This window comes from Hemiscyllium ocellatum, chromosome 1 (genome assembly GCF_020745735.1).
Source record: "Hemiscyllium ocellatum isolate sHemOce1 chromosome 1, sHemOce1.pat.X.cur, whole genome shotgun sequence".
NCBI classification, from domain to species: domain Eukaryota; kingdom Metazoa; phylum Chordata; class Chondrichthyes; order Orectolobiformes; family Hemiscylliidae; genus Hemiscyllium; species Hemiscyllium ocellatum.
This window is the reverse complement of record NC_083401.1, coordinates 69984627-69999776: the sequence shown is the minus strand read 5'-3', so window position 1 is coordinate 69999776 and position 15150 is coordinate 69984627. Positions and strand designations below refer to the sequence as shown.

The 15150-nt window shown below is 41.7% G+C and overlaps 1 pseudogene; it reads right to left on the bottom strand.

Annotated features, from left to right (window-relative positions):
• LOC132831632 (NAD(P) transhydrogenase, mitochondrial-like) overlaps positions 1 to 15150 on the bottom strand; it is a 178568-nt pseudogene that overhangs the window by 74341 nt on the left and 89077 nt on the right.

Sequence of the window (15150 nt, the reverse complement as noted above, 5' to 3'; positions counted from 1 at the left end):
CTTCTCAAGGGCAATTAGGGATGGGCGGTGAATGTGATACCCACATACCATGAGCAAATTATAATAAAAACTCTTTCCAAACAATGTGCGTTTTTTTATCCATTAGGATTTTTCGGCTGAGAATGTTTTTAGTTGAGGATAGGAATGAATCTGGTTGAAAGATGAGCAAATAGAATGGAGGGACAGATCAGCTTCAATTTAACTCACTGGGAGTTGAGGGGCGGGGAATGCAGTAGTCATAGAGGCTTTGGGGACATTACAACAGACCCACTCCTGCTCCTGTGTAGCCTACCAGTTAGTTTCAGATGCGGATCATCCTGCTGTGTGCTTCCAGATTTTACTTCTGATTTCAAGCCTTCATTTCTTTTTCTTTGCTGTAATATGAAATCAGAGAAGACAGCTGTAATATACTTGAGCAAATTATAATTGAGAAAGAAGAGGTATTAGTGGTTTCAACAACTGGATGAATCCCCCGGGCAAAATGAGATGCGTCTTAGGCTGCTGTAGGCATGGAGGTAGACTGCAGGGGCCTGAATTGAATTTTCAAAATCTCTCTCGCTATGGAAAAGGTGCCAGGAGACTAAGTGACAGCGAATGTGGTATTATTATTCAGAAAGGTGATTAGGGAATAATACGCCAGTAAATCTGACATCAGTAATAGGAAAACAGCTGGACAAATTTAGCTCCAATTGGAGAATCAGGATTAATAAAGGACAGTCAGCATGACTTTATTGTGAAAGATCATATCTGACAAGTTTTGAGTTTTTCAAAGAGCTGACCAGATGTGTCATTGAGGGTGTTGCAGTTGATACTGTCTGCATGGACATCATTGAGGCTTTTAAGAAGGTCTGACATGGCAGACAGGTTAAAAAGCCAACAGCCCATGGATCCAAAGCAATTTGACAAATTGGATCTAAAATTAGCTTAGTGGCAGGAGACAGAGGTGATATTTGAAGGCTGGTTTTGTGATTGGTTGCCTGAGTCCAGTGTGTAAGACAGGGTTCATTCTTGTGTGCATTAATGATCCAGACATAAATGTAGGAGGTATGATCAGTAAATTCAGAGATGACTTAAAAATTGATGGTGTGGTCAATAATGAGGAGGAAAGCTTCAGATTGCAGGACGATGTAGATGACAGGTCAAATGGGTAGAACAATGATAAATGCAGCAGAATCCTGAAAAATACAAGGTGATGCATTTTGGGAAGGCCAGCAAGGCAACGGAGTAGATGCTTAATGGTAGGACCTTATGAAATACAGAAGATCAGAGGGTCCTTGCTGTGCATGCCCATAGATTCCTGGAGGCAGTAGGACAGGGAAATCAGGTTGTTACAAAGGTAAACAGGATACTTGCATTTATTAGTTGAGGCACTGAATTCACGCAGGGACAAGGAAATTATGATGCCGCAGTACAAGATGATAAACCATAGCTGGAGCACTCCATGCACTTATGATTGTCACATTGTCGCAAGAATATGATTGCACCAGAATCCCGACAGTGCGGAAACAGGCCATATGGCCCAACGAGTCCACAATAACCCTCTGAACAGTAACCCTCCCATTCCCCCTACCCTATTACTCTACATTTCCACTGACTACTACACCTAGCCTACATATCTCTGAACACTATGGGCAATTTAGCATTGACCAATTCATTTAACCTGCACATCTTTGGACCGTGGGAGGACACTGGAGCACCCAAAGGAAAGCCATGCAAACACGGGGAGAATATGCAAACTCCACTGTCACCCAAGGCTGGAATTGAATCCAGGTCTCTGGCACTATAAGGCAACAGTGCTAACCACTGAGCCACCAGGGTACTGAGACAGATTTGATATCACAGAAAACAGCCAAATCACTGAATATGTTCAAGAAAGAGACTTATAATTTTTTAAAATATTTCAAAAGCATCAGGGAAATGGGGGGATAGTATGAACATGACATAAAGACAAAGGATCAGCCATGATCATACTGAATGATGGAAGGGCTGAATGGCCTACACCTGCTCATGGTTTCTACGTTTTGATATTTTCTGTGCTGTTTGACTCGTATGACTCCATACTAAGCAGTGAATGCTTAGGGAGGGAAGGAGTTAAACAAGATAGCTTTTAAAATCCTTTTGAATTGCAATTTATTTCAAAGCAAACATAAAAAGATTTTTACAGACTTTTATTGACAGACAACATGTCCCTATAAACAAGGGTATTGCCATTTTTGTCTTAAGTAGAGAGCTGTTATTTTTGCATTCAAGAACTTTCCTTTTATCTCTTTTGCTCAAAGCATTACACAGATCATTCCGTGAAAGTTTCACAAAGCTGCTTTAATAAGTCACTATTCTTTTTGATATGAGAGGAAAATTATCATTTAGCACAAGTACTGTCATTGTTTACAAAATATTAAGTGTGTTATTTTAATACACACGCTACTTTAGTACATTTCTTAAATAATTAATAGTCTATGTTAAAGGAAGGTTCTTCCTCAGAAAGAGCTGAGGACCAGATGGGGCAGCTGACCAAAACTAAAACAAAACTCTGCACTTGTGAAAATTCATATCAATATCTCCAAAAAACAAGACAAAGGATGACTTCTAAACTCATTATTGTCAAAAATCACCGGGTTACCTATTTGCTACTTATGTAAAAGTGCTACAAACATATACTGAATTGAGAACAGATGTACCAGCCTTAGATGTGGCATTTCTAAACCTAGAATCAAAATATTAAGAAAAAATGGATGGATTGAGAAGTGTAGCAAAAAAACCCACCATGACAGATAAACTGGGAGAAAGAAAGCGAGGGAGTATATCAGGGTGGGATTGCAAATTAGAACATAGAACATTACAGTGCAGTACTGGCCCTTCAGCTCTTGATACTGCACCAACCTTTGGAACCAATCTGAAGCCCATCTAACCTACTCATCCTAATGTTTATCCAATGACCATTTAAAGCTTGTAAAGTTGGCGAGTCTACTACTGTTGCAGGCAGTGCATTCCACGCCCCTACTTCTCTCTGAGTAAAGAAACTCCCTCTGACATATGTCCTTTATCTATCAGCCCTCGATTTAAAGCTATGTCCCCTTGTGCTAGCCATCGCTATCCAAGGAAAAAGGCTCTCACTGTAGTCACTAGCACCAAAGTGCTCACCTACCTCCAAATCTAACACCTGGCTGGGTTCATTACCCAGTACCAAATCTAATGTGGCCTCGCCCCTTATTGGCCTGTGTACATACTGTGACAGGAAACCCTCCTGCACACACTGAACGTGAACTATAGTAATCCCAGTTGATATTTGGAAAGTTAAAGGCCCCATAACAACTGCCCTACCACTCTTGCTCCTATCGAGGATTATCTTTCCTATCCTATCCTCTACATCTCTGGAACTATTTGGAGGCCTATGGAAAACTCCCAACAGGGTAACATCTCCTTTCCTGTTTCTAATCTCAGCCCATACTACCTCTGTAGATGAGTCCTCAAATGTCCTTTCTGCAACGGTAATACTGTCCTTACCTAACAGTGCCACACTTCCCCCTTTTTTATCATTTTCTCTGTTCTTACTGAAACACGTAAATCCCGGAACCTATAATAACCAATCCAGACCCTGTTCTACCCATATCACTAAAATGGCCACAACATCGAAATCCCAGGTATCAAACCATGTTACAAGTTCACCCACCTTATTCCAGATGCTCCTGGCATTGAAGCAGACACACTTCAAACCAACTTCTTGAAACCTTAGTTCTTCCTTCATTACTCTCAATCTCCCATATATTCAAACTACAATTTTGGTTCCTATCCCCCTGCTGAATTAATTTAAACCCATCTGAAGAGCACTAGCAAATCTCCCCCCCCTAGGATATTGGTACCCCTCTGGTTCAGGTGAAGGCTATCCTGTTTGTAGAGGTTCCTCCGACCCCAGATGAGCCCCAATTACCAAGAATACAAAACCCTCCCTCCTGCACCATCCCTGTAGCCACATGTTCAACTCTTCTCTCTTCCTATTCCTCGCCTCGCTAGCACATGGCACGGGCAACAAACCAGAGATAACAACTGCTTGTTCTAGCTCTCAGCTTCCACCCTAGCTCCCCATCTCTTGTCCTACCTGTGCCATTGGTACCTATGTGGAATACGACTTGGGGCTGTTCCCCCTCCCCCTCAAGGATCCCAAAAACATGATCAGGGACAATCCACAAAGCCTGGCACTTGGGAGGCAACACACCGATCGTGAGTCTCTCTCATTCCCACAGAACCTCCTTTCTGTCCTCCTAACTGTGGAGTCCCTGATGACAAATGCTCTGCTCCTCCTCCCCCATCCATTCTGAGCAACAGGAACAGACTCTGTGCCAGAGACCTGCACCCCACAGCTTATCCCTGGAAAGTCATCCCCTACAACAGTATCCAAAATAGAACATTTGTTGTTGAGGGGAACAGCCACAGGGGTTCCCTGCACTGCCTGTTGATTTCCCTTCCACCCCTGATGGTAACCGATCCACCTTCTTCTTTTACCTGAGGTATGACTACCTCCCTGTAACTGTCACCTTACCAATTGGCACACAGAACCTTTTTTTTGGTGAGAGGAGGAGGACGGGTGGGAGGCATTACCCAAGTAGTGTTTCGGGTAAAGCAACCACCCAAATATAAAGCCTCACTTACCCAGCAGTCCTATGTCCGCTCCTGCTCTATGTGTGCTCCACCTGCATGAGATAAGCTTTCATATCTTTTCTTTTCGAACAATGTTGATACGTTTGCAATTGCATTGTCTCTGCCCTGAAAAGAACCCACTGTGGTTTTGTTGAGATGTACCAACCAAATTTGTTTGCTGTACTGTATGTTCTTTACCCACACCCCACCAACACCTCCGCCACCAATGTCTACAATGTATACCCAGAGTAGTTTGGGCCTGCACTCATTGGAATTTAGAAGAATGATCGGCAACCTTATTGAAACATATACGATGTTTTGCTCTAACGCGTTTCGTTAATGCAAATTTGCTAAAACACGATTGATGAATTAGGAACACTGTTTCTAAAGCGTGAACTTTGAAAGTGTGTGTTGATTATAATGCGATTCCAGCCCCATTAGCTTAAATAGTGCTGCTATTACACCACTTTCTTATAACACGAGGTTGCGTGAGAACAGAACTACTGTGTTATAGCAGAACCAACTGTGCACAGCTTTGATGTCTAAATTGAAGGATTATGACAGAGGTATTTCCAAACAAGTTTCATCCAATAAGATAACTTTAAAAATTCATTTATGTTATTAAATCTATTTAGTATCCAATAAACAGCAGAACTCACCCCATCTCATTTTATGCATGGAACTTTATTTCTGAATCACTTTTACTTCGATCAAAGACAGGAATATATTCCAAGAACACAGCTTACCTCACAACAGCAAAGTTTTCAAAATTCCTGTTGAACAGCTAAATTAAAATTTCACATTATGGTTCAGACATCACCAGAACAATTTTGTTGCATGCATCTTGCAGGTAGCTAAGTATTTACTGGCTATTGCAAAACAACAAAATAACTTTCACTGCAGCCAGACATCCCAAAGTGGGTCGTGGATGAACAGAAAAAGATGGCTTCCGAGTCAAACCAGCAATCAGGAGTGACCAAAAGCTTGGCCAAAGAGATGAGAATATTAAGAGAAACTTCAAGGAAGAGTTGAAGAGTGGCAAAGAAAGGTTAGGGCAGGGAGCAGGGGTGTCATGTAATTCAAAATCTTGGGTGGCTGAGGGCACATCTGGCAATGATGGGACATGAGATGGAATTAACAAAAGACAGAAGTTGCAAGAACAACGTACAAAAGGTGAGGACATTGTATGATTGGCAGAGGAGTGAAATCATGGAGAGAACTAAACACAGGAATGTTAATTTTGAATTTGAGGTATTGAGCAACAGCAACCAACGCAAGTTTAAGACAAAGATGAGGGGCTAGTGAAATGTGGTTTGGGAACGAAACCAGACAACAACGTTTTGGATAAAATGAAAATTTTCATATGCTGAAACAAATATCTGGGATGAGTCGTATGATTTTTGGCTACGTGTGAGTCACCTTGATTTTTGGAAGAGATTTTGCAAGGACCAGCAGGTTTTTCCCTCTGTTCCTTACCGAAAGAACCTCAAAATTAGTTACTCTGTCCCTTTAGTATCACTCACTTCTGATTTCAATCTAAACTTACCACGTATGGTTGCTGGAGCAACTCATTGCTCACTGGATATCCACTGAAAGATTAGCATCCCTTGAACCTGCATCAATAGGCAGCTCTGCACCCAAACAGCAGCGGTCTGGAGTTGCCCTGCAGAGTCCCACATATTTGCCTTGCATATGGGCGGACAGGAGGAAATTGTCTGTGAATGGAAGGACTTTAAGTTCTTGCTGGGTCGATTGGTGGAGTTAATTTTTATTTTGTTCATTGGATGTCGGTGTCACTGGCCAGGCCAGCATTTATTGCCCATCTAGAGGACAAATAAGAGTCAACCAGGTTGGTGTATTTCTGGAGTGAGATGTGGGCCAGACCAGGTAACGATGGGAGATTTCCTTCCCTAAAGGGCATTAGCGAACCAGATGGGTCTTTTTTTTAACAACAGTTGTTACACCATCATTCCAGATTTTTATTGAACTCTGATTTCACCACCTGCCATAGCGGGATTCAAACTCATGTCCACCTGGAAGTCTAGAATACCAGTCCAGTGAAATTGCCACTATGCCATCACCTCCCCAAAAATGTATTACTAATTCGTGTTTCCCCCTCTGCTCATGGAAAAGATGTAACTGCCACAGGCCTACTTCCAGACCTACTGTGCAGAACTACTAATGTTCTAATGCACAGCAAGGTGGAGAATAGCCAGCACTGTGGACAGAGCTAGCAAGAACTTGTATGTCAAGATGGTTATGTTATTAAACATGTGGGGTTTAAAAACACAGAATGCAATTTTAAAACTGAGAAACCTGCTTCATTGTTTGGAAACTGGGACAAGTCAGAAGTGAGTTTGTACAATTAGCATTGTTGAGATATGAGAAGATTTGTAGCTCAGGTTGATGATGAGTATGTGAGTTAGAAGGTTTGTTTTCAGATGTTTCATCACCATGACTAGATAACATCATCAGTGAGAGTCTCCAGTAAATGCTGGTGGTATATCCCACCTCTCTATTTATAGGTCTTAGTTTCTTAAGGTGGGTGATGTCATTTCTGGTTCTTTTTTTTGAAGAGAAGGTAGATGGGATCTAAATCGATGTGTTCGTTGATGGAGTTAGAATGCTCTGCCTCTAAGAATTCTCGTGTGTGTCTTTGTTTTGCCTGTCCTAGGATGTGTGTGTTGTCTTTGTCTGTATGTATGGAAACTAGTGATAGTGGGTCATGTCTTTTGGTGGCTAGTTGGTGTTCATGTATCCTGGTGGCAAGTTTCCTGCTTGTTTGTCTGATGTAGTTTTTTTTTTACAGTTCTTGCATTGTATCTTGTAAATGATGTTAGTTTAGCTCTCTATTAACTGTATGTTTAACAGTCACCGTCTAGGAATGCGAGTCTGTTGTAGTTCTCCTCCACTTTTATGAATTTTATGCTTGTCAGGATATTGTTGATGGTGCTGAATGTTTCCTCTGATTTGTTCCATTTTGTGATGACAAAGGTGTCATCCACATAGCAGACCCAAAGTTTGGTTTGCATAGATGGGAGGGCAACTTGTTCAAGTCTCTGTATTACTGCTTCCGATGTGAGCCCTGATATTGGTGATCCCATGGGTGTTCTGTTGACTTGTTTGTAGGTGTTGTTATTGAATGTGAAGTGGGTAGTGAGGCACAGCTCCACTAGCTTGAGGATGTTGTCTTTGCTGATGAAGTTGTTGCTGTCTGGTGTTTGTGGTCGTGGTTTTCCTAGTAGTGATGCCAGTGGGTTTCTTTGGCCAGATTGATGTCAATTGATGTGAAAAAGCTTGTAACTGTTGAGATATCTGAACCTAAGCGTGACATTATACAAATTCCAAATATTAAGAATTTTGTGAATCTTAAAATCAGACATGTAGACTGACTTCGAACTAACACATGCTACTAGGCTACTTTCAACTATTTTATCATTTTAAATGCAGAAATTGTTCAAACCAAAGGAGTCTGATTTGAAAAGTTCTTGTCCTTCTATTTTCACACATTTGTGGGCACCTCAATTTTACTGATATTACAATCACAGGATCCTCAATGCTCCTTCATCCTAGATGATATGCCATTTTTTAAATTCATTACTAAAATGAATAGCCAAAAGCCACCTTTGCGGTGCCAAACTGAGGAATTAATCCTGTATTATTATTATCTTAGATGTCTCTTTCCCTGCTATCTTCTCAGTGAGTGACTTTGTGTTTTCAACTGAACATTGTAGCCACTTTAGAGGGATCCTCGATCCATAAAAAATGATTTCCTGTCCATCCTGCTGTCCAGGATATCTGTTACAAACAATTATTATCTTCTAATCTTTACTAGCCTTGACCTCAGACATATTAAGTTAACAACCCATAACGACCATCTGAGGGGTGAGGGGAGTGGAACTTAATGTTTCATTCCTTCCATTTAACCTTAAAGCCCAGAGGTGAAAAGATTGCGATTTATTCTGCGGAGTCTCCAGGTCTGGACCTTCTGAAAATCTGACTGCACTAATCAGCTTCTTCCAACAGCAACTGGTTCAATTTTCTTTCAAAAGTACATGTACTTATGGAGAAATTAAGGGGGCAGATAGCAGAAGGAACATCTTCATGTTCCTATGATGATGACAACTTTTGGGAATCCTGGATGACAAGATTGAAGGTTTAGTCAAAAAAGAAAAATGAAGCATACCTATGGTTTAGGAAACTAAAATCAAACAAGGTTCTTGAGGAATAGAAAGGATGCAGAAAATAACCTAAACAAAAATTAGGAAGGCAAACAGGGGCCACAAAATGTCCTTGGCAAGTCAGATTAAGGAGAATCCCAAGGCATTTTATGCACAGACTAGGAACAAGAGGAACTGGGGAAAGGGTAGGTCCACTCAAGGACAAAGGAGGGAATTTATGTACGATGTCAGAGGAAGTGGGTGAGGTTGTTAATGAGTACTCCGCATCGGTATTTGCTAAGGAGAAGGACATGGATGATGGTAAGATTAGGGAGGGGTATGTTGATATTCTGAGGCATCGATATTAAGAAGAAAGAGGTGTTGGGAGTTTTGAAAAAAATTAAGGTAGGTAAGTCTGATTGGATCTATCCCAGGATAACAAAGAAGACAAGGGAGACAAATGCTGGGGCCATGACAGAGACCTTTGTATCCTCTTTAGCCACAAGTCAGGTCCCAGAAGACTCAAAAATACTCAGTGGTGTTCCTTTAAGAGTGTTTAACAAGGATAATTCAGAAAGTGTGGGCCAGTGAACCGGACATCAGTGGCAGGGAAATTATTGGAGAAGTTTCAGGATCTTCTTTGAAAAGACTTATTAGGCATAGTCAGCATTTCTTTTCTGGGGAGGTCGTGTCTCACAAACTTGAATGAGTTTTTTGGGAAGTCATGAAGATAATTGTTGAGGGTAAGGCAAGGGATGATGTCTACAAGGACTTTACATAAGCATTTGATAAAGTCGCTCAAGGTAGGCTAAATCACATGGTAAGATGGCAAATTGAATACAAAATTGGCTTGGTGAGAGGAGACAGAGGATAGTTCATAGATCATAGAATTCCTACAGCATGGAAGCAGGCTATTCAGTCCATCAAATTCACACCTACCCTCTGAAGATCATCCTACATCCTACACAGACCCAACTTTCACACCTCCCCCCTCCCCCAACCCCACCACCACCACCACCCTACCACTATAAGCACATATTTTTCATGACTAATCCACCTAGCCTACACATCCCTGGACATATTGGCAATGCTAAATTGCCAAAACCACCTAACCTCACATCTTTGGACTGTAGGAGGAAACTGGAGCACCTGGATGAAAAGCAAGCAGACACAGGGAGAACGCAACACTCCACAGAGTCGCCCAAGAATGGATTTGAACCTGGGTCCTGAGTGCTATGAAGCGGCAGAACTAACCAATGAGCCTCTGTGCCTCCTTTTGCACTGCACCGCCCCGGTAGGTGGGGGATGTGATAGAGGGAGGGGTGGGGGTTCGGACTTGAAGTCTGTAATCAATGTTGTTCCACAAGGATCAGTGCTAGGAGCTCTGTTGTTTGTAATATATATAAATGAATATAAATGTAGGTGGTCTAATTAGTAAGTCTGCAGCTGGCTGGAAAATGGGTGGAGTTGTGGATAGTGAGAAAAGTTATCAAAAGGATACAGCAGGATATATATCAACCAGAAAATTGGGTGGAGAAATGGCAGATGGAGTTGAATTTGGACAAGTGTGAGATGGTGCATTTTGGGAGGTCAAACACAAGAGGAAACTGTACAGTAAATAGCAGGACCCTTAGGAGCTCCCTGAAAGTGGCAACATAAGTGGATAAGGTGGTATAGAAGGCGTACAGCAGGCTGGTCTGCCGAGTCAGGGCACTGAGTATAAATGTTGACAAGTCATGTTGCAGTTGTATAAAACTTTAGTTGGGTCACATTTGAAAAACGTGCAGTTCTTGTCCCCAAACTATAGGAAAGATGTGCAGGCTTTCGAGAGGGTGCAGAAGAGGTTTATCAGGATATTGGATTGAAGTATATTGGCTTCAGCTGTTTTTGCTAGAGCATTGGAGGCTGAGGGGTGGGCTGATAGAATTATATAAAATAATCAGAAGCAAGATAGGATGGATAGAGGGCTTAGGTTTAAGATGAGAGGGGAGAAATGTAAAAGCGATTTGCAAACAAAGTTTTTTTTAACATAGAAGGTGTTAGGTGCTTGAAATGCACAGCAAGGGTAAGTGGTAGAAATAGATGTACGAGCAAGATTTAAGAGGCATTTAAACAGACACATGAAGAGGGAAGGGAAGAGAGGGATACAGAACATGTACAGGTAGATGTGATTAGTTTTGAATGGCATCTGGTTGGTGTAGATATGGTGGGCCAAAGGGACTGTTTCTCTGCTGTACTGTTCTATTTAAAATGCAGATGACTCCAAACTCACCTTGTAATTTGCCGTAAGCAACAAGAGAACCACTGAACATCACTCCACCTATGTAGGTGCCAAGGTAGGCTATGAGCTTGGTTAAACTTGCTGCAGAGTCTGTACTGAAATGAGGATATGCCACCATATACTCAGCCACACAGGTAAGCATGGCAGCTCAACCAACCAGACTGTGGAAAGCAGCAACCAGCTGGGGAAGGTCAGAGATCTGGATACGAGAGGCAATTCCAAGTCCTGCAGAAAATGTTATAAATAAGTTTGATTTACTACGAGAGATAATCAAAAATGGAACTAGGACAAAAACAACCTCCATTTAGAAATTACATCAATAATCTTTTCTGTGCATTCTGTACACCACTGTGGTAATGATGCGATTTCACTTGAAAATGCAATTTTTTTTCCTTAAGCATAAAGGATTCAATGTGAAGCTGCACTTGTCCATTCATGCATCTGAATATCTATAATAAAATCAGTAGCTAGTATACCTACTTAAGGATTTAAGTTGTTTTTAAAGCAATGATCAGTATCAGATATTTCTATATTGCCTTTAACATGATGGGTCCCAAGCAATCTGCAAAGGGGAAGAATGGGTCCAGTGACAAAGGATTTAGAAAATTGGGCTGATGTCTGGATAGCCCCTTAAGTTTTAAGCTTTACCTTTGTTACGAAGATGTGGGTGTACTGTACCTTTAACACAGTTAAAACCTTGCAGAGCTATCTGACAGCACCAAGTGTTCTGAATAAGGTAACAATGTAACACTTGGTTGAAAGCTAGATGAGCCAGGTTGCCTAGAGACAAAAACAGATTTGAATTAGGCCAATCAGTTTAAATTAAATCTCGAAAAATACCAAATTCCAATCGAATTTATACTGACAATATTAAAAGCCAATGACACAATCCAATGCTTTGGGGGTATAAGACTGGAGAAAATTGAACAGTTGACAGGAGAACTGCCACCTGACCAACAGGTGTAGACTGCTAATCAGAACTGTCTGAGAAGTACCTGTCTCGGGAAGGAATTTGTACAAAGAAAGGCATCGACACTAATCTGGAGAGCAAATCTGCAAAGAGACGATTCAGCAGTGGCTGGTTTTGAAAATTTGAATTTTTTCAGTAAATCATAATTGGGGGTTTTATCACACTAATATTATAGAAGGAAGAGTAAAAGAGAAGTTAGAGGAAGGAGTTGTAAATTGTTGTTAGGTAATTATTCTCTGTTATACTTTAAGAAATAAAGTTGTTAATTTTTACTTTAAATATTTCTTGGCCTCTTGAATTTTCACAGGTTACTGCATGGGATAAATCTGTGTTGCTGGTTTAAATTAAGCAGGAGAACATAAAACATAGAACATAGAACATAGAAAAATACAGCGCAGTACAGGCCCTTCGGCCCTCGATGTTGCGCCGATCCAAGCCCACCTAACTATACTAGCCCACTTTCCTCCATATGCCTATCCAATGTCCGTTTAAATGCCCATAAGGAGGGAGAGTCCACCACTGTTACTGGCAGGGCATTCCATGGACTCACGACTCGCTGAGTAAAGAATCTACCCCTAACATCAGTCCTATACCTACCACCCCTTAATTTAAAGCTATGCCCCCTCGTAATATCTGACTACATACATGGAAAAAGGTTCTCATGGTCAACCCTATCTAAACCCCTAATCATCTTGTACACCTCTACCAAGTCACCCCTAAACCTTTTTTTCTCCAATGAAAACAGCCCCAAGTGCCTCAGCCTTTCCTCATACGATCTTCCTACCATACCAGGCAACAACCTGGTAAACCTCCTTTGCACCCGTTCCAGTGCCTCCACATCCTTCCTTTAGTATGGCTACCAAAACTGCACACAATACTCCAGATGCGACCGCACCAGAGTCTTATACAACTGCACATGACCTCAGGACTCCGGAACTCAATTCCTCTACCAATAAAAGCCAGTAATCCATATGCCTTCTTCACAGCACTATTTACCTGGGTGGCAACTTTCAGAGATCTGTGTACATGGACACTAAGATCCCTCTGCTCTTCCACACTACCAAGTATCCGACCATTAGCCCAGTACTCCATCTTCTTGTTACTCTTACCAAAGTGAATCACTTCACACTTACCTACTTTGAACTCCATTTGCCACCTTTCTGCCCAGCTCTGCAGCTTATCTATATCCCGCTGTAACCTGCTGCATCCTTCCTCACTGTCAACAACTCCACCGACTTTCGTATCATCCGCAAACTTGCTCACCCAACCTTCTAGCCCCTCCTCCAGGTCATTTATAAAAATGACAAACAGCAATGGTCCCAAAACAGATCCTTGCGGAACACAGCTGGTAACTGCACTCCAAGATGAACCTTTACCATCAACTACTACCCTCTGTCTTCTTCCAGCCAGCCAATTCTTAATCAAAACCTCCAACTCACCCTCAATGCCATACCTCTGTATTTTTTGCAGTAGCCTACCATGGGGAACCTTATCAAACGCCTTACTAAAATCCATATGCACCACATCTACCACTTTACCCTCGTCCACCTCCTTAGTCACCTTCTCAAAGAATTCAATAAGGTTTGTGAGGCACGACCTGCCCTTCACAAAACCATGCTGACTATCCTTGATCACATTATTCCTATCCAGATGTTCATAAATCCTATCCCTTACAATTCTATCTAAGACTTTGCCCACAACAGAGGTAAGACTCATGGCCTATATATACTAGGGTTATCCTTACTCCCCTTCTTGAACCACATTTGCTATCCTCCAGTCTTCTGGCACTATTCCTGTAGACAACAAGGACATAAAAATCAAGGCCAATGGCTCTGCAATCTCCTCCCTTGCTTCCTAGAGAATCCTAGGATAAATGCCATTAGGCCCAGGGTACGTATCTATATTCACCCTTTCCAGAATTTCCAACACCTCTTCCCTATATATCTCAAAGCCATCCATTCTAATTAATTGTGACTCAATATTCACATCGGCAACAATGTCCTGTTCCTGAGTGAATACTGAGGAAAAGTATTCATTCAGTGTCTCTCCAATTTCTTCAGCTTCCACACGCAATTTCCCACTACTATCCTTGACTGAACCTATTCCTACCCTAGTCATTCTTTTATTCCTGACATATCTATAGAAAGCCTTTTGGGTTTTCCCTAATCCTACCAACCAAGGACTTTTCATGTCCCCTCCTTGCTGCTCTGAGCTCGCTCTTTAGATCCTTCCTGGTTACCTTATAACTCTCAATCACCCCAATTGAACCTTCACGCCTCATCTTTACATAGGCCGCCCTCTTCCCTTTAACAAGGGATTCCAATTCCTTGTTAAACCACGGCTCCCTCACATGACCCTTTCCTCCCTGCCTGACAGATACATACTTATCAAGGACACTCAATAGTTGCTCCTTGAACAAGCTCCACATATCGATTGCACGAGTTTACCCTGTGACACAACACCTTTCATTTCAGTAAATGATGCTACAGTAATAACAACAGGAGCAATAGCTGTGCGTCTAACAAGTCAAAAATAGGCATCTACTTTGTGGATAGGCAGAGTAAACACACTTTTCCTTTTTGTGCGCACGTTTGTTTCTCATTTGCAGTCTACATTGCTTGACTGCAACAAAGTACAGTCATACTGTGAAATAGTTAAATATGTACATCTCTCCTCATAAGCTCACGGCCTCTCCAGCAGCAAGTACTCAGATGTGACTCGCTATGGTGTCACACAGAAACTGGGTCACTCGCAGCCTCAGGTTAAAGTTTCAAAGGAACAAGGATATGGTTCAGTCAGCAGTCATGAAGCATCCAGGTAAGCTGAGTGGCCTATGGAAATTAAACTGCCAGCTGTAGATGAATATTTTCATCGCCTTATAAATATCTCAGGAAAACTGAAGTCTACAGGAGCAAACCCTGACTAAAATCTTCAGTAGAAACCAAAGGCATACCGATGTTTAAATATCTTTCTGAAAACTCTTGCAACCATGTCAGTGTCAAATATAGTCCTTGCATCCCGTTAGACTCACTGACATACTAAGACAGGAACGCTCACATTCAGGCAGCCCACACTCTCAAACAGTTTGCTCAGGCTTCTGTCCT